Source organism: Colius striatus, chromosome 19 (genome assembly GCF_028858725.1).
Source record: "Colius striatus isolate bColStr4 chromosome 19, bColStr4.1.hap1, whole genome shotgun sequence".
Lineage (NCBI taxonomy): Eukaryota > Metazoa > Chordata > Aves > Coliiformes > Coliidae > Colius > Colius striatus.
This window is the reverse complement of record NC_084777.1, coordinates 2690490-2710599: the sequence shown is the minus strand read 5'-3', so window position 1 is coordinate 2710599 and position 20110 is coordinate 2690490. Positions and strand designations below refer to the sequence as shown.

Sequence of the window (20110 nt, the reverse complement as noted above, 5' to 3'; positions counted from 1 at the left end):
CAACTGAAGGATTCTCTTCAAAGATAAAAGAATGACATAAAAATACAAAGTTCAAAAGGAAATAAGAAAAAAGGGAAATATGAATAAAACAGAAAAGGTAAAAAAAAAATCAATGACAATGAATAAAATGTTTTAAATAAGGAAAATAAATTAAGAAATAGAAAATACAAAATCTGAAGTAAAAGATAAGAAGAAAAAAAGACATTTAAGAGTAAAATGTACTGAAATAAACCATAAACCGATGAAATGTAATGGTTTTTAGAAAATAAATGCACTGTAAAAAGGAAAGAGACAAACTACACGGGAATAACCTTTCAGAATGAGATAAAGTAAAAGAAACCCGAATTGAATGAAATAAAATAAACCGAGATGCAATAAAAGAAATTAAAATAACCCGATAAACCACCACTGAATAAAATAAACCGACCCGAGCCGCTGCGGGCGCTGCCCCGGGGGGCGGCGGGGTTTGGGGGAGGGGGTGCCCGTGCCCCGGTCCCGCCCCCGCGGTCCCTCCTCCCTGCGCTGGGGCATTCCCGGGGGTGGGGGCGGGAGGTGGGACCCTCCGCGGGCTGAGGGAGGGAGGGGGCGCGGATCCGCGGATCCGCGCCCCCTCCCTCCCTCAGCCCGCGGAGGGTCCCACCTCCCGCCGCCGCCCCTCTGCCCCCCCCTCCCCCGCCTGGTCGGGGCGGCCGGTGCCGTCGGGGCCGTCAGTCTGCGGCGGCGGCGGCTGCCGGCGCTGCTGGGCGAGGTCAGGGAAAGTCCATGTGAGGAGCGGCTGGAATCACTTCCTGCTGCCGCCGCCGGGACCGCCGGCACCCGCCGCCGTAGGCCCAGGGCAGCGTCCGTGGGGCCGGAGCCCCGCAGGTGAGCGACGCGGGACCCCCGGCGGGGCGGGAGGGCGGGGAGGGGGCGGCTGGTGCCGGTACTCGCGGGGCAGCGCACCCGGCATCCCCCCCCCCCCCCCCATCGAGCCAAACTCGTGGGAAGCTGCAGGCGAACACGCCTCAGCCACCCCCACGCCGGGTTTTTGGGGGGAGGGTGGGAAACGCACATCGCGCCTTTAATCCCGATCTTTCGTTATCCCCCCGCGGTTCCCCAGAGGGAGGGTTTGGCTCGGCCAAAGCGGGGAGCAGCCCCCTCCTCCCCCGTTTTTGGGACTGGGGGGTGGAAGGGATGACCCAGAGGGGCCGCGTCCCCCTGCCCGCGGGCAGCGGCGCTGGGGGTGAATTGGGTTAGAATTGGGTTAGTTGCTGCTGTGTTTTCAAGTGTTGCACGAATGTGGAAAATCGGGTTATTATTAGAAATACCTTTCTTTGGAGGCTGCGGTGCTGGCTGGATATTTCCCTTTTTTAATGGTTAAACGCAAACACTCTCTGTCGGGAGAACGCCGTGGGAGGGCAGATATAAAAACCCCAAACCGCACCAAACCCGTCCGAACGCTTCGATTCGGAGTTCGGGAACGAGCCCTGAGGTGGCTGGGGCGGCCGGTGCCCTCCTCCCGCGGCTGCGGGGGCTGCCGTGCCCCCCATCCCGCAGCCGGGGGCCCGCGGTTAAAGCAGCTCCTTGGGGGAGAAACAGCCGGGGGTAGGTGGTTGGGCTGCTGTTGGGTGAGCGCCTTGCTGAGCGCCGGCGCGTTCCCCTGCCTGCTGCAGTCTGCAGCCCTGCTGTAGCTGAAGTGCGTTTGCTGTGCTCAAGGACTTCTCCAAACATCTTCCCTGCTGTAGGGAAAATAAACCGGCAGCGGTACATCGGGCGCAGCCGGAGCGGCGATGGCAGCGGGCAGCATCGCTCCCAGCCGCAGCTCCATTTGCACACTGGGGCTTTCATTTGAACGTTCCCTTTCCCCCTCCCATCCACCCTATTTTCAGGAGGCAGTTGTGAGGCTGGGGGCAGCTCCATGCGCTTGGTGCCTGCCAAGTGTTTGCCTCACGCCCCGCAGAACCGAGGGGCTGGTTTTCCTTCTCCAACTGAAATACTAAACAGTAGGAGAAGTTGGAATGGATAAACAATCCGGAATGGTTGCTGCCCTCGCAGTGGCACGTTGGCTGCTCCGCAGTGGTAGCCACAGCGGGTCCGAAGTGACTCTGGCAGCAGCTGTACAAAGCCTGTTGGGTCCCTGGAGGCCGAGAGCGCTGGTCCTGCTCAAAAAGTGTGGCCTAAGTGCAGGTAAAACCCAAATTACCTGCCTGGTTCTCAGCCTGCTGTTAGAGAAAACCTTTCAACTCGGAGGAATAAAGCTGAGCCTTTCCTCATTAGCTGAATTGATGTTGTTTGCCCAGCCTAGGTCAATAAGTCTGTGACCTCAAGGTGTGGATAATGGAGGTAATAACAGTTTAATCTGAAGTAAGCAGCAAATATAAAATAATTAGGGATCTTGTCCTGCTCCTTCTGCAGATGAATGTCCTTCCCTAGCTGCAGCTGCCGCGAGTTCGGGGTTTTTCCTCCTGTGGAGGCCTCCACGACAGAAAAGTTGCGATATTTCAGAGCTGAAGGGTGGAGATGGATTTTGTTTAGAACTTAAAATTTGTCAAGGAGAGCTCCCCAGGCTGGCTGGACGGTACGAGCAGCTGGGGAAAGTCAGGCGCCAGCGAGCGCAGAGGCGGGAGGCTTCTGCATCGCTTGGAGGGCCCCGCTGGTTGGTGGTTGTCAGGCTGTGTGCTTGTGTGAGGCACTGTCCCACGAAACAGTCAGATCCCAGACTCAGACCCCCTTCTTGGGGGGTTCACCTTTTGGGACAGACTGCTGAGAGCCATCCCCTGCAGCCATCGTCCCTTCCTCCCTCCTGCCCGAGCTCCGGCCTGGGCCGTGCCGTCGGGAGCCCTCTGTGTGCTCAGCGCAGCTGCTGCTGGCTTTGGGTAGTTCAGGTCTTTTCCCAGAGCTCTCCGTTGCTCCTGGAAGATGGACACCTTGAGATAAGATGCTGCATTGCTTTGGAAGTGGTGCTTTCAGTGTCCTCCTGCCTTTCTGCTCCCCTTGCCCTAACTCTGCACCTTCCTGAGGGTTTGGGAGTCCCAGCGTTTCCTCCTCGGATTTGGGGCAGGGAGCAGATTTTGGTTCCTCTCAGTGCTGCCAGGCTGGGGCAGGTGGAACATCCTGACTGCTAGCAAATCCAGCAAAGAAAAATCGTCACTCCTTCAACTTGAAGGAACCTGCCTGTAATGTCTGGGTAGGTCCTTTCCAGACGGGCTTTTGGTCCAAGCAGAGGTGTGGGGAGGTGCGAGGCCGCGTTCTGGCTCTCGGGGGAGGAAGTTCCAAGGAATCTCCTGCCAGTGCCTGACTCGGTGAGTTCTGGGTTGGCTTCAGAGAAGCCGCCAGCCTGACGTGTGCTGACCCTGCTGGGGCCACAAACCATCTCATCTCTGAGGGGGAAGCAGTTCTTATTTTATGTTGTCATCTTACAAAGTCCCATTTGCCAGCCGGGCCTTTGGGAGGGCTCGTGCTGGGCTGGGCTGTATCCCAGAGCTGCCTTATTGACATCCCAGTACCTAAACTGGTGCATGGCAGAGGGTGGCGTGGCTGAGGGATAAACATAGAGAACCAACCTGCGGAAGGGTGACGTGGCTCCACTCTTGCTTTCGCTCTGTACGCTGCCTGTGTTTAAAAATACCCAGGCCTGACAAAATGGGGTTAGAAGGAGGCTTCAGCCATGGGCTGCAGTTTTTCCCAGGATTACTGAGCCAAGCAGGTTTTCTGTTGGTGGGGAAAGGGCGAGGGGCTGCGGCAGGGCAAGAGGAACCGGTCCTAGAGAGCTCCAGGGATGCTGAGGAGCAACGGGGCTGCACTATCATAGCTCCATTTCTTTTTCTCCCTTACATTTCTTCTGAGTTTAGTTGAATGCAATGAAGGAAACAAAACACAGGCGTTGGGCTGGAGGAAATTAAACTGAAAGTTCTCTGCCGTACCTAATGGCCAGAGAGCACATTCTGTCTTCCTGAAGTTAGCCTTCCAATCCAGCCCCAGCCACCTCACAGCCTGTTCTTCACCCTGGGAAAGTCCCAGTGGATGGGATCCCCTTCAGCACCCTGCTGGGATGGGCACACCTAGCAGAGGTGGGGGGGAGGTTGTTTTTATTCTAAACTAAGAGCCTGTAGAACAACTGAGAAATAGGCGAAGCTGAAAAAGAGGGTGAGGCTGTTGGTTTTTCTCTACCTGACTTTATTTGCGAAGTGACAGGAATTTTGACAGGCTTTGTGTCTTTTTTAGCAAATCAAGTGTCATGCCAGGTTTGCCTGTGGATGAGATCATTTGCAAAATATGTTTCCCAGCTTGCTTCAGGCATAATTCATTGTGTCAACTGCAATTGCTCATTTGCTAGGAGCTGTGATTCATTAGCGGTTTGTTGGGGTTTGGTGGGGTGGGTTTTTTTTAAGTTCAACTTGTTTTTAAGCAAAATGTTTGGAGGCAGAACAGAAATTGGGGGAAAAAATATATATATAGAATCTTAACAGTCTTTGCTGCTGCTAAGGGAAAAGTTGCTAAACTGCTGTGATCCCAGGGAGGGAGAGACAATCCCCTGGCAAGCTCGGCTGTGCAGGATTGAGCTCGTTTCTGTCATGTGGCTACTCCTAAATGGGGATGGAGGCAGTAAAAATTGGCCTGAGGGGATGGAGCCTGCTACCTAGAGCCCTGGGTGAGGGAAGCAGTGTGTAGAGCATCCTCCTCCTTTTCCTTCTCAGGGGAGTTTTGGAGGTACTACACTCTTCCTCATCCTTGGGTTGTCCAGTGGATGGACTGATGGACGGGGAGGGCAGGAGGGATGGGGCAGCTGCTGGTGTTTGCAGCCCATGCAGGACACCAGCTCATCCTCTGAGGAGGCAATAGGGCTGGTGGTGATGAGAGCAATTATTTGGTGTGGTGACCAAGAACCTCCCCTCCCCCAAAAGCTGTTGGCTCAATGAGATGAAATGAAGATAAATAGCACTTGGCACACATTTTGTGCTGTCTGTGTCCCCGGGGCTGCTGACAGGCATCGCAGTTTGGCTTCAGTCTTTTTAGAGGTCCTCACATCAGACTGTAAAAAACCCCACATTTGCATATCAAGTACATTTTTGTGTTTTGTTTCCTATGAAGAGAAATATTTCAGTGCATATTTTTCCCCTAGGTGGGTGGATTGGGAGGGCAGAAATCACTGCTACTGCTTCAGCAGCCACAGTCTGCCCTCCAATAACAAACCAGTCTGTGTGGGCTGAATAACCTGATACACTTTTAACAAAAAAAAAAGGTTGATTTCATGAGTTTTTTTTAACTTGTGATTACAAAGTGTACATTTAAACATGAGGAACCTGACAGGTTTTTCCTTCTCCCATGAAACAATTCTCTATAAGATACTCTGAATTTTCTGTTTCCCTTGAGTGTTTGTGTATTCTGTTTTAATCCCAGATTAGGATTTTGAAAATTATAAGCCCCAAAAAATAATTGGAAAGGGAGGAGGGAGAGAAAGAGAAAGAGAGAGAGAGAGAGAGCGAGAGCGCAGTAATGTGGGGAGCCTGCTGACTTCTGGCTCACCGGCGCCGCGTCCGAGCGCTGCCAGTTTGCTGCGGAGACCAGTGCCAGGAGCCAAGGGCAGCAGAGCGTAAGGGGAGGGAGGTGACTCCATCAGAGTGACCATATATAGTCACTGGGATGAGATTAAACACTTCACCTCCCGGTGTCATCCCCATGGCTATAAAGCCGGTACCAGGGTCTATTAATCATTTGCACCAAAAAAAAACCCCAGGAGAAGAAGGATCCTCGTTTCTTTGCAGCGTCTCGTTTGCAGCAATCAGGGCTCTTCTGGATCTATCGATTTGGGGAGAGGAGCCAGATGTTTTTCATCCCTGGGTGTCTGGAGACGGAATTTTCGGCGGCAGGGTGAAGAGTAGAGTGTGCAAGGAATTGCAACAGGATGGAGCTGGTGCTTCCTCCGGCTGCTGGGCTCAGGGGCTGTGTGGAAGGGGCCTGTGTGCGGGTGCCAGCGCTGGCTCAGCTCCACGCACACGTTCCTATCATGATATCCACTGGGGAAGCATATGGCAGCCTCAGATAGATATATATATTGTGTGTGGGTACATGTTTTACATGCCAGTTCTCTCTGTCATAGGACAAACATTTACGTTCCGATTATATGAAGCATTAGGAAAACAAGGGTTAGGCTTGGAAACAACGTAGTTCCTTGCAGAGATGTTGCAGAGGACTGTTTGGTGATGACACAGCAAAGGAGTGATAATGTTTCAGTGCTCAGTGCTTTCCAGGGTGCTAAGCTCTGATGGGGTTATGCTGCATAGAGGTGTAACGTGCAGGTGTATAAATAGCAGGCACTTCCAGGCGTGCCATGCAGAAGGCAATGGCCAGGTGCCCGACAGACAGGGGGAGTAAGGTTTTATACATTTGAAGGTGGTTAAAATGACTTGATTCTGAGGTTTCTAAGGGAAGATGCAGATGGGCCAGGTCAGTATTGAGTGGGAGAGACAGTGGGATGTGACATGCCTGAGCGCACCACAGACCCCTCCTGGGTAGAGGCTCTTGGGTGCAAAGGTTGTGGTTGAGATCTGCTGGGATGAAATCCTCACAATGATGGGTAACTCCTCTTCATAGGTCCTGCTCCCCTGGAAACTCACCTTAATGCTGTGCCAGCTGTACCAACCTTCATATCTGAGCAGGATAATGGGCTCTTTGGTTATGTTGTGTTATGATTATGGTTGGGATCACACCCTCCTTGCAGACTTAGGGGCTTATGATTTGCCAACAATTGTGTGGAGGGTTTATATCACTGCCTAGTGATACAAACTTCTAACAAGTTCTGATGGAGTGCAAAGTAAAATGCTGCAGCTTTTGCATTGCTCCTGTAGCCACAGCCCAACCTCACAGGCTGGGGAAAGCATCTGCATCACTCAGGCCCTCGTTTCCCTCACAGCTACGAGAAGTTGTGTGAAACTTCATCCGTCTGCTCTGCAATTATCTCTTCTCCATTTGTGCCTCCCTCTGTTTATACATGCTAACATCATCAATACATGCCCATGCTTAATGAAACATTACTGCCTGGCTTTAATTGTCCTCTAATTAAGTAAAATCAAATTGGGCACGGTGGTTTTAAGAGCAGCTTTCATGTCTGTGATGCTGCTGTGGCCACAGCACCTGTGCCTGCAGAGTGGGGACAGTGACAGTCGGTGCCATTCAGTGAGGAGGGTGAGGGACAGCAGCAGAAGCCTCCTCTGAATCCCCTCCTCCCCTGTATCACCTTGATGCAATGAGATGAATTGCCAGGCTTAAAGCACTCTTTTTCTGGGTGAAATCTACAGATGCATTGGGTAATGCTGCCTGGGTCATTGCTTCAGCACAGCCCTGCTGAAAGCCACGGAGCTGGGCTGGTGATGAATATCTGGAGAAGGCAAAGTCAGGGCATACAACTGTAGAGCTGAATATCTGCCTCTTGTCTGAGCACAATTCCTGCTCTTAATGCATCATTAACACGGGTTTCTGCATTTCATTCCGTTCCCATTACAGCACTCAGTTCCGTCTGGTAATTTTGGGATGTTGATATTTTTGTTGTCAGCAGTTTTGGGTTGGGTTTTTTTTTCCCTTTTTTTTTTTTGAAGCATATAAAACCATTAGTGTGAAAGAAGATTAAAAAGATACATTACAATTAAGATGTTAATGAACTCGGCGTCATACAACTTTTGAAGCCATTTAGGCATTCGTCTTTCTTGGTCTTATGTCCATTAACTCAGGCGATTCTTATTCCACACTGACCCCTGCTGAGAGAGCCCTGCTATAATTGGATTTGAAAAACTAGGGGGAAGAAAAGGAAAGAGAAAAACCCTATAAAAAGAAAGAAAAAGCACAAGTTGGGAAGCTCGTGTGAGATTTCTGCCTGTGTGTCCATGGAAATGAAGGTGACCGAAATCAGCCTCACAGCTCCATGGGCTCCCTGCTCCGAGGCAGGATTTGCCCAGGGAATGGGGCAGAGCCTGGGACCTGCTGGGCTGGGCTCTTCCTTGGTGGTTTGCTGTCACCATGACCTTGGGCACGTCATGGGCACCGCTCTCCTCTTTGATTTGTCCGAGTGAAATGTGAGAAAGGGCGTAGCAGGATGATGGGGTGTCTTTTTAAGGCTCTTGGAGGAAGGGAATGGGAGAAAAGCAAGTGAGTAATCATTTGCCTTTATGGCTTCAGCTTTCCCTCATCCCTCCAAAGTGGTATTTCTACAGATTAACTGTTTTGATTTCTTTTAAAAAGAGAGTTTTTTGCAACTTAGACAATATTTGGATGGTGGCCAGTCCCCCACCTCCAGCCTGTGGGGTCGGGAAAGAGGAGGGTTGACTAATTCACAGGCTGTGTAGTGAATCAAACATCAGGACTTCTTGACTCATGAGCCATCTCCCAGGATCTGTGCCATGTCTGCATCAGGGCCAGGGGCTGTGCTCGCCCTCCCTGTCCTCGCCAAACCTCCAGCCCATCCAGAACACTCTGTGCTGAGCAGCCCGAGGCTTAGGCTCCTTTGGCTTCTGGACAGCTTCCCCAGAGCTTCACCATGTGCTGTCCAAGAGCTTTACACCTCCTGAGGGATGGTGGAGAAGTTGGGAAGGGCAGGTCCTTTAGTGAAGAGAACAGCTGTCCTTCCCAGCCTGGGGATGGGGCATTGGCGTGTTCATGGGGGTGTGTGATCCTAAGGACGCACTGATGCGGCTCACGAGTCCAAGGAGTGGAGTCCAAGGATAAGCAGTGAGTACATCCTGAGGAGGGGGAGCACCAGCCCAGCTTGTGTTTATGCTGCAAGTGTGATTTTCTTTTTCTTTAATTTTTTCCCTTAAAAGAGCACTAAATAGAAATGTGGAAGTTGCAGAGCTGTCATCCTCCAGCTGCTCCGCTCTCCTCCCAGCTCGCCGTGCCTTCCCGCAGAGCTTTGCTGAGGGAGTGGATGCTGGTGCGTTGGCCAGGAGACCTGCTTGAGCTGAAACAGCTGCAGGGGCTGGGAGAAAATGATGGCAGTTTCTTGAGGCTGGGTTCCTGCCTTGTGAAGCACAGAGCATGCTGCCGGCACCTCATCACAGGGCCTCGGGTGTTGGACAGCCGGGACGGTGAAGGAGCTTTCTTGGAGCCTGGAAGCAGCGAGTCACACACAGCAGAGGCTGAGGTTCAGTTGTTTGATTCTCTTTTTATGTGGCTAAAAAAAGAGAATTGATACAGTTGTTGTTTTGTGCCAAATGTTCAGGCCTTATGTGAATATATAACCTGGGAGAATCTGGGACAAGGATCCAAAATCACCTTGCATGTCAGGAATGAGACCTTGCTGGAGTGTGACTCATCCGTGTCCCAGCTCTGCTGCTGGGAGGAACTGGGGGGGTATTGCTGGCACAGGTGGACCTCAGGGTACCATTTTGTGCCCCTAGTTGAAACCAATGGTGTTTATGCCAGCCTTAGGGGATGGGAAGGGAAACTACCCCACCAGAGTGACAAGGAGGCTGGCAGAATATCTTGGTGTGTTTGACCTCTGCCCTCGTGTCCTGCCATCCCATGAGGATCCTGCACAGGGGCAGAATTCTTGAGTGCAGGAGGGCTGGGAGACTCCCAAAGGGCACTTGCACGTCTGGTCCAGGAGCTCTGAGAGATACAGCCAGGTGATGGCCACCAGAGAGACAACCACCCAGGAAGGGGATGGGAGCTGTGTCATCTGTGGTGAACTCTCCTGTGTGGGCATTGAGATTTCCCATGCTCTTCCATCTCAGCATCGTGGCAGACACACAGGCAGGGAACAAAGAGATTCATGTTGGAAAACCCTGGCTGATTTTATTGATGTGCACTGGCAGTTGAAGACTAAGGAAGAGGGAACAAAACAAAGCAACCCCCAACATTCCCAGCTTGTGTTTCTGGCCCGGTTCACAGGTGAGATTTCTAGCAAGGTGAATTTTCTGTGCTGCAGACTGAGCAAGAGGCACACCAGAATCAATACCCAAGCAGTCCAATAAAATCTGTGGCAATTTAATTTCGAGTCATTTTAAGCAATCTAATAACTGATCTTTCTGATGGCTGTTGGATGTTTTGGGTTTGGGGTTTGTTTGGGTTTTTTTTTCACTGGCATTTTTCATTATGCAACTGTAAAAGTGTAGATTGAGATCTCATTCGTGGTTACAAATCCATCAAGGGTGGGTGTGAGGAGGATGGAGCCAGGCTGTTCTCACTGATGGCCAGTGACAGGACAAGGGGCAACGGGGACAAGCTGGAACAGAAGAGGTTGCAAAGAAACACAAGGAAAAACTTTGTCAGGTGAGGGAGCACTGGCAGGGGCTGCCCAGATGGGCTGTGGAGTCTCCTGGAGACATTCAAACCCAGCTGGTTGAGTTCCTGTGTGCCCTGCTCTGGCAGAGGGGTTGCACTGGATGAGCTTTTGAGGTCCCTTCCAGCCCTTGAGATTCAGTAATTCTATGACAGAATCATAGACTGGTAGAGGTTGGAAGAGGCCTCTAGAGATCATCATCACAGATGTAGTGCTTTGGTTTTGCACTGTAAGCACCATGCCCATGGCTGGTTCACACTGGAGTTGGACAGTGAGGGCTGGACAACCCTGTGTTGCCAGCTGGGGTAGTTTGGCTCTGGGTGGTTTTCAGATCCACTCATAGTAGCATCAATTCTGCTTCCAGATTGCATTGCTGATTTCAGCACAAAGCAGCTTTTCTATCCTTGCACTGTTAGGATTGCTAGTCCCATATCCTTGAGGATTCATGAAGCAGTTTGGAGAAGAGCCTGTAACACAGTGTCCTGTTCAGCTCCCCAGCAGGCACCGGCCTGGGCAGGAGCACAACAGTACCTTGAGCCATTTCCTTCTCAGAGCCCTTCACTGGGTAAGGTTGGTTGATATCCTGCTGTCAGCAATACCTGTGTTAGTGTCCCTCCCTCTCCCTGGGCTCACGCAGGTCCCCACTGGAGACCTTTCGAGGCTCTTGGCTTGGCCAAGCACCTGTGTGGCTCAGTGGATGCTGCTGCAGAGAGCAGCTGGAGGAACCTGAGCCACTTGGTACCTCCATGAATGTTTTTACACTCAAATTTAGGAAGTTTCTTCGTTTATCTTTCCCTTAAGATGGCAAAAGGGCCGTTGTGTTGTTTGTGAGTGGCCTTAGGGGAGGCGCACGCTGCAGTACTCGCTGCCTGATCTGCATTCTGCACAAGAAGCCACGCACAAGGGAGGACTTAACTTTTTGCTCTTTGGAAGGGAGCTGGGGCTGAAGCCGTGGGACAGGAGGGCAGTGCAGCTCCGAGGGGGAGGAGGAAGCAGAGGATGAAATCACTTCGTGTCCTGGGAGGCAGCAGTCGCGTGCACAGCAGGGCTTGCAGCCTGGCAGGCGTCACACAGCGTGGGGAGGTTGTTTGCTGCAGATGCCCCAGAGCTGTTTGCTTGTTGCTGAGTCTCATGGGGTTTGCCAATGCCACTATTACCATTATTTGGTTTTTTTCACTAAAGTTCAATGGATACTTGAGAAAGATCCCAGGCTGTGCTTGCCCAGCCAGCCCCTGCAGAAGGGCCTGATGGCAGGGAGCTGCTGCCTTGTGGCAGCTCCTGCCTGGGAGTGGAGAAAAGGTCTCCTGCAGGAGGTGATTCCCACACCCCTGTGATCGGTACCATGTGCCTGACAGTGGGCTGAGCTCTGAACAGACCTCCCTCACGGTCTGTATCCACAGCAGAACCTGCAGTCTGAGTGTGTCTGGGTCAGGCCATGCACCACCCCCCACAGCTCAGCAGAACATTGAGCATTCTTTTTTCTGCTTGACCACCAAGAGAGGAGCACTACAGTGGCCCATGTGTCCACTGGTGATGTCCACGGTGCATCACGTTGCTTTTTAAGTGATTTTAAACAACAAAAACGTTGCAGTAGCCTTTATTATTAAGTATATCATATATAGTGGAAAGTAATGATTTCTTCATACCACAAATGCAGCCCTCACACCTCCAAACTGGTATTTCCTCCCCAGATTCTTCAAGCAGTTTATATACACTTCAATTGCAAAGTCTTTATAAAGCAACACAAATCAATGCTGAGTGCCAGCCCTGCAGGAGCTCTGCTCTTGCAGCCTCCCTCCATTGTGCAGCACGGATACGTGCTGTGGAAATCATTTGGGTGCCTGGCAGACAGTGGGTAAGCTGCTGTCTGCTCCCCACCCTCCAGCCTGCTCCTGACCTCCACCTCCTCCATGTCTCAGAAGCCTTATGCAAAATACCACGTGCAGCATTAGAAGTATTTGGTTCAGGCAGTTGGTGAGGTGGTTCCCACACCCCTGTGATCTCCACAGGGCGTGTGCCCAGGGCTGCAGGGTTTGCTGGGGCTTCTTTTCCTCTTGGTGCCCAGGTGATGGCTGTGTCTGGTGTGCAGGAGGTGAGTAGGGTGCGTGTGAATGGCATCTGGCAGTGCCACCCACTGGTATGGATGGAGATGTCAGTTTGGGGAAGGGAGAGGTTTACTTGCAACTTTTGAACCAAGTTGCCAGTGCTTCTGCCGTTGCTCAGTGTCCCTGAGTGGATTTCACCCTGGGACCCTCTGTGTCGCAGCATCACGAGGAAGGATCAGTTTTGATCTGATTCTCAGGGATGTGGGCAAATCCATGCCCACACTGCTGTCTGTGGGGGCTTTTGTGCAGGTTTGCTGGAGACAGGGATGCAGCTGGAGCTGGTGGTGGCCTCGTGAGCGAGGTGGCCGCTTCTTCATGGGCTTTCTGTTCCCCACAAGCAGGTAGCCAGGCTTCCTCACCATGGTCACAGCTCACATCTCCACAGACCAAGTCAGCTGATTTAAAATCTGCTCATTAGAGAGTTGTAATGAGTTCTGTGCCCAGCACCAGGTCTGCAGCTCCAGCAGCTGCCCTGTGCCCTGACCCAGCGCTGCCGTGTGGCGTGTGACAGCCAGGGTCTGTACTGCAGCACAGCTGCCTGAGGCAGCTGCTGATCTTCCCTTGTGCCAGCGTTACACCCATCCCTGATTTTCATTTTGGTCACTGTTACATGAGCTTTGAAGCTGCAGAGGAGGTTGGTGTCCCGTGTCCAACACAGATGAGGATATTGCTGGTGGGTTCAGTGTTGGTGTTTCTGGTGGTGAGAAGGCAAGAAGTCTGCAAACCCTTTCAAGGAAGCCTGTGTTGAGGTGTAGCCAGAAACTGCTTGAAACTTGTTAAAAGTTGTGCAAAGGAGAGGATGGGATGGAGTGGTGAATCGCTGAGGGGTTCTCCTGTGCTGCTTCCAGGCAGGATGTGCTGGGACCTGACAGTACCCTGCAAAAGCATCTGACTCCAGCCTGGGGGGATGGATGGAGGGGGCTGTATCCTCGGGACCAGAGCATCTGTCAGTACAGCCTGTTGCAGGAAGGCTCAGTGTGCTGAAGGCCCTGCAGAAACACGGGCTGTTGCCACTGCAATGGCCAATGCCACCAAGAAGTGAGCCTGTGAAAACGCTCCTCTGAGTGCTCACCAGCCAGGCTGTGGGCTGAGATTTACCCTGGCTGTTCTCCTGCCTCTTGCTTGGGTGCAGTTGGACAAATTCTGCATTACCAGAACTGATAAAGGAGAGGAAGGATCCCACATCTCTGTTGTGGTGTCTGTACTGGGTGCAGCCATTGAGCAGGCTCAGCTCCCTTGCCAACCTCACTCTGGTGTGCGAGAGGCTGTTTTCTCCATGCCCTGACTGCACAGATCTGGTGTTTGAATTTTAGGCTTAGTTTTGTAGGTGGGGAAAAACCCACCCACGCTCGAGGCTGACTGATGCTCTGTTGTATACGTTGGAGACGTGGGCAGCACTCATGGACTATATGTACTTTCCTCTGTGGTCCTGAGGATGCGATGTGCAGAGGCTGGGGACACTTGCTTTCTGGGGCACTTGGTGGTGGTTGCCCTACATGGCAATGCTCTCAGGAGCACAGCCTCTCTCGTGCATCCCACCTCACGCTTTCCTCCAAGTCTGAGGCCATTGCATCGTCTTTATGATGAGAAATAGATTGGTCTGAATGTGTTGTCTGTCTTTGCTTCTTCATTGACGTGTGTGGCTCCTGTACTTGATCATCCCGTGTGAGGGCCATCTCAAGAACCTATTTGGCAGTTCTGTTTCAGTTGAAGGAAGGTTAGCTCAGGTTTAAACCACTTGGTTAAGCATTTAATATCCAAGTGCATTAGCTTCCTACCCACATCCCCTGGTTGAGATGGGTTGGGGGAAGTGGTGCCCACATTTAATAGGATGCTGCTCAGCATGCTTGTATAAATGCCTTCCTCCTGGACCTCTTCTTTTTATGCATAGTTCCTGACCTAATTAGGCATGAGCAATGGTGTTAGCAGAGATCTGGTGACTGTACCAGACAACACCTAATCCCTTGCAGAGACTTTGGGAAGATGGCTGGCTGATGGAGGGGACGCCTTCATGTGTGTGTGGGGACATGGCAGTAGTGGCAGGATCTTGATTCCCAGTGCTCTCTACGTGGCTCTGAAACCAACCAGGCAAGAAAAATAACCCAGATCAACCCACATCCCCAGTACCTGGTGGCAATTAGGGTATACCCCGGACAGGAGAATCTGCCTTAATTGCTGTGGTACCTCTAATTGTGTTGCATCTTAATTTCCAGGTCCTTGCTTAACTCATGCAGCACACCAGAAGCTCTTGTGAAATGTAATGTGCTGGAGCATCAGCACAGGAAAAAGCTCTGCCTTCTGTGAAGCCAGACTGTTGCAGTGTAATTTGTTTTGTAAGATTTTGAAAGGCGGTGTTGCAATCTGTAACAGTAGAATAGTGGGAAGATGGTCAGGTGGTTCTTGGGACTTCAACAGACAGATTTCATGTCTGTGTGTTTTTGCAACACCTTTCTATAAAGGGAAACATAATTTAAAATATGATTACTTAGTGTTGTAACAGTCTTCTCAAACGTTTTTGCATTATGCAGAGATCATTATCAGAGGCTGATATTAACTTGCAAAGAATATTATGCAAATGATTCTCCTGTTCTTCTAAAAAGAAATTTCCTTCATAATGCAAAGCGTGACAAAAAAAATTGTGCAGAGGCTTTTGGCAAAATTACATTCAGAAGATGTAACAGTTTTTCTGCTTACTAGCACAATCCATTTGTGCCTTTCTGCTGGATTCTCTCGACTCAAGCTGATAAAGGATGAATTTTAAACCAAGGGCTGGGGTTGGTGAGGGGGAGAGTATCGTACCTCGTGGGTTCAGGAGTACACAGAGAGGCTTTTTGGGTTTAGATCATTGTTTCAGATCTGTACTGATAGTCATTACTGTTAGTTTCCAGCTCTGGGTGACTCTGCAGTGACTTGGTGTGTCTCGCCTTCCCCGTGGGCAGAGGCAGCACGCGGCAGCGCCTTCGCCACGAGCAGCAGCTCGGAGCTACCTGGCTTAGACTCACCTCTCAGTGTCAGACTCCACAAATGTCCACTGTTACACATTTATTGCACTCTTAAGGCTCTGAATCACTGGTACCAGTGAGACCATCCTGAACGAGGGGCACTGCCTGAGTGATGGGGAGTTGGACCACGGACACTCAGTGGGACAGATGGTCCTGCCCCGAGGCCACGCAGCCTTCCCGTCTTCTTTGGGTTTTCTCTGAGCATCAGCACATTCCTGGAGGACATTCTGGCTCTGGCTGAATTCATTGTGGATTTTGCTACTGACTTCATCACTCCTCTGTATTTTTTCACATTACAAACTGGTTGTATCAGTTCAGAGCTGCCCTTTTCTCAAGCAGAGACAAGACTCGACTGAAATCGAGAGGGTTGTTTTATAGGTGTGAGCTGTTCTGCTCTTGTTATAGGTTGATTGACAAAAATAGACCCTAATAAATATTGTAACCGGCTTAAATGACTGAAATATTTAGAGGCTGTGGATCACAGTCGGCTTTGGAAAGGCTCATTCACTGTAGAACCCCGTTTTTTCAGGTACTGAAGATCAATGTGAGAATCTGTAGCCTTTGTCCCGAATTGTTTTTTAGGCACCTCTCGATACAAACGTGAATGAGAAAAGACTAATATTCAGAGATACCTATTGAATTACAGCCTTATAAAATAGCAGAGGGAGTTTTCACCAGCATGGGCAACGTTCAGGCTTTCTTTTGGTGTCTGGTTAGATAACTCAATATTTAGAAATCAAACCAAATTAGATAAATAAGCTGGAAGTCGCAGTTAGCATTCGTCAGGCAACTTAGGCTGGATGTTCAGGCATTGACTGACTCCACCTCTAGCTGCAGGGTTTCCCTGTTATGAACGGGTGAATACTAATCCTTGTTTATTCTCTGCTGCAGAGAAATGGATTCATCAGTAGGTTTCAATCTTGAAAAGAAGCCCTTGGTGAGAGCAGGGCTGGAGAGCCCCGGGCAGGCGGCTGCAGCCCCGCACCGTGCTGCTCGCGGCGTGCACCTTCTGCCAACGCACAACGCCGTGTTTCAGTGGCACAGGGGAGAACTTTTAATATCCCCAAAGTGGCCTGAGGGTGTGGTTGCAATGTGATAATTACAGCAGTGAGTGATGACAAGAGCTGGCTCTGCCCTGTGCTTCCCATGGCCTGCCCTGGGCATCGGCGGGTATCACCCTGCTCGCCCTGGCACGACCACGGGTGGAACGTGGGGATCCACGCTGGAGGAGTTACTGGGAAAGGATGGTGTTCTGTTTTAAAGGTTGCATGGAAGGATGAATCAAAGTACTGAAGTGTTTTATTCTAAACAAGGTGGCAGAAAGGAATCTTATCTTCTGGGTTTCTTTGTTTCCCGAGTGTTTCACAGTGCAGGCTTGCTGCTGAAGTGGTGTTAAGCACGTATCTGCAAATCTCTTCCTGGTAGCCTCTTGAAAACGGGGATGCTGCCAAATCAAAATCAAATGTTTAGCTCTAAACTTTCTCTTTTTTTCTTTTTTTTTTCTCCTTCCAAGGACTCTTCCTTGTGACTGAATTTGCTTGTCCCAGAGGATGGGCTGCGGAGTGCTGCTCAGCTCTCCCACTGAGCCTGTGTCCCTGCAGATCATGGGGGCTGTGGGGCTGGTGGTTTGCACAGGTTGTCCTGGCTGGGCTCTGTCCTGGGAGGTGAGCTGTGTTGCCAGGTTTACTGTCCCTGGCTCTGCCTGTCGCTCTATGTGTGTGCCCAGGACTGGGTTTAGCCAGGACAGCAGGGTTATCTCTCATGCTGGACAACTGATTCCCCTTTTCCCATGTTCCCCTCATTCTTCCAGTTGGAAATATATCCCTAGACTATTCACTGTCAAGGGAGGAGAGTGAATGTTGTTCCCCTGAACTGCTACAGCAGTCAGGAAATTAAAGAACCCCACAACCCAGCCCTGCATATAAATAGCTGGGTTGACTAAATGCAAAGATCAGGAGGGCTGGATGGCAGCAGGCTGAGGTGTGACCCCAGTGTGGAGCTGGGCCATGCCAACAGCAGCCCCAGCACCCATTCAGAGCACCCTGCCCCCCTCTCAAGAGTCATGTATTGCCCTTTGGGAAGCTGTCTAGTGGCAGAGCAGAATGCTCACAAAAGCTCATCCAGGTTGAATGAAGACCTCAGAGTCTTTAAAACACAGTGGAAATTTCTAGAATCTGAAGTGATTCTTTCTGTAGGTAAATCCACCCTGTATGAAGGGCTCAGTGTGGAGAAATAGAATGTCTTTGGGTTTTATAGTGTTTCTTAGAGGAGCTTTTGCAGCACTAATCATCAAACTCCTTCCCTTTGTTTCCCTCCCTTTCCCAATTAACCTCATATTGACTGTGCACATCAGCAGTGGCTTTTATCCTCCACTGCTCTTTGCCAGGTTTAATATTCCTACCTGCCAGTCCAGCCACGTTCTTACCATCATGCATTAATAAAACCAAAGCAGAGGCCAGCGTGATCTTCTGCCATCTCTGCGCCTGCTGGAGGGAAACGTCCCAGCAATCGGGGTGCAGATTGCAACTGCTGACAGAAATCCTGGGCAAGGAGGGGAAAAAGGCATTCAGAGCTGGTTTAATTTGTGAGTGTGTGTCTTGGCAGTAAGTTGCACTAACACAGGTTATTGTCACGTGAATTCCGGGCTCACCCTCCTGTAGGCGTGAGGTGAGCTCAGGGATGTGGAAGCAGGTACCACAACCTTGAGGAACCTTGTAGGATGAAGAAATGGCTTGGTTGAGGGTGTTTTGGTTTAATGTGAATGTCTTCATCCCTTTTGAAAAAGAATTAAGTGAAGCCCTTAGTATTTTTTATCATTTTTATTCCTGCCTATTTATTCCTGACGTTGAAGCGTTAGAAAATAATTGAGTAAAACAAAATCCACAAGGCTTCAAATTACCTCTGGCTTAATGTTTTATTTAAAAGGTTTGCTAACTGACATTCTTGATAATGAATTAGGTCACGAGGCTCTAAAGAGTGTTGTGGGGTTTGGGGTTTTTTACATGTGAATTTGAGACTGTTTCGCTCCAAACTCGGGCTCTGCTGCCACAAACTGCCACAAACTGCCGGGCAGTTGTGACTCCCCAGCTCAGGGAATCTCTCACTAATTATTCTCCATCACACAAGTGCAAATGAATATGTCCATGTTTGGAGGGTGGAAGCAGTGTTGTCATGGCAATCTCTGTAAGGTCATGAGAAACTCGGGGAGATTGTTCGCTGCCTCTCCCAGGAGACCTCTCTTACCTTTGCAAAACTCAGGGTTTGGGTAATAACTTTAAAGCACAGTTTTGTAATGGTTTGTTTGAAAGGATTTTCTGTTTGCAACAACTGAAGGTGCTGTGGTTCAGGTGAAGCTGGTTCAGGGCTGTAGCTCACGTCTCACCTGCTGGCTAGCCATCTTCCCCTGGGAGATGCTGCTGTGTGGATCAGGTTTGCTCCAGGAGGTGGGATCCAACCCCAGGGATGACAGAGGGGACCTGTTTGGCAGGTACTGCTTAACAGCGCTCAGGGTGCTGAGTCTGGCTTATATCTTGCTGGGAAGGGGTTTGCTTATATGCTATTCAAAAAAACCAACTATCAAACAAAACCCTCTCTCCTTCAAAACAACCCCAAACCAGCTCGACTGTTTTAATTGGAGGAGGTGATGGTGCCTGGAGCTGTGGCACTAGGAAGCCCTCACAGCTGTCTGGGGCTGTCACCCCGAGTCTCTCACAGCCCCCCACGTCTGTAGCAGCACAGGGAGTGTGGATGGTGCAGTGCTACAGTGATTGCAAAGGAATGTGTGCAGTGAAATCCATGCAGTGCTGGGCTGTAGCTCCCTGGATGGTGTGTGGTGCTGCACTGCTTCCCAGGCACCAGGCGTGAGGGGACCCAGGTGAAAAATGTATGAACAGCCAACACTGGAAGAAGTGGCAAAGGCAGCAAGGAGATGTTTGCTCAGCCCTGCTTGGGCTTTCCTCTCCCAGTGGAGATCCTGGCAAAGTCACAGCATGGTTTTATTTGGGTTCTGCAAGGTGAGAGATTGGTAACAAGGTGCATTTACATGAGTGCGTGGCAGGAGGCTCCATGGATGGAGGTGTGAGTCTGTGCTTTTGGGAACGATGCTAAAGCTTCAATTACAGTTATGAATACCTATTTTTTTTTAAGTGTAAAAGTGATCTAAAAGTTAGTTCAACCTTCTGCATGCTTGATTTAAGCAGCTACACCGATGGCTTCACGTGGGTCTTTTGCAGCAGGACAAATGAATTCACTACAACTGGCATTTGGCAAATGTTAGTGCAGGTGACCCAGTCCCTGTGGGTTTATGCTTTTGCATTTCCTAAGTTATTTGTGTTTCTAAAAAACACCCAAACAACACAAACCAAAAGCAAGTCTTACTGCTAGAGCCATTCAAGCATTTGGATTTGCAACTAAATGCCTGTTGAAGCTGCAATTCTTTTGGTAGCCCAAAGAAGTCATCCCTCCACCCACACACCCACCCATCCTCACTGAGCCCGTAGGTCTGTCACATCTGTGAGGTGTTTTTGCATACAGGTTACTTGGTTTGAAAGATCTGACCTTAATAATGGATATCCATATTCTCCAAAAAGCCATGGGATCCGGATTTAAAATTGGAAGCAAATGTTGAGTGTTGTTTGCTGTAGAAGGGACGTGAGAGAGGCTGTCAGGGTGCCATGGGAATGTCTGTTGTGTTGTTATCTGCACCTCATTGCTTCTGATTGCTGTGTCTTTCAAGGTGTTAAACCTAAACA

General features: G+C 50.3%; 1 protein-coding gene across 4 annotated transcripts in view; it reads left to right on the top strand.

The window, feature by feature from the left end:
• The window catches only part of NACC2 (NACC family member 2), an 86502-nt gene that overhangs the window by 24309 nt on the left and 42083 nt on the right, over window positions 1–20110 (top strand). For 2 of the 4 annotated variants that reach the window (XM_062011315.1, XM_062011317.1), the window contains exon 1: window positions 658–864. The exons of the other annotated variants lie outside the window; for them this stretch is intronic. The gene's annotated coding sequence lies outside the window, so the exon portion shown is untranslated. Of the gene's footprint in view, window positions 1–657; window positions 865–20110 lie in introns of those variants that run through there. 4 annotated transcript variants of the gene reach the window in all.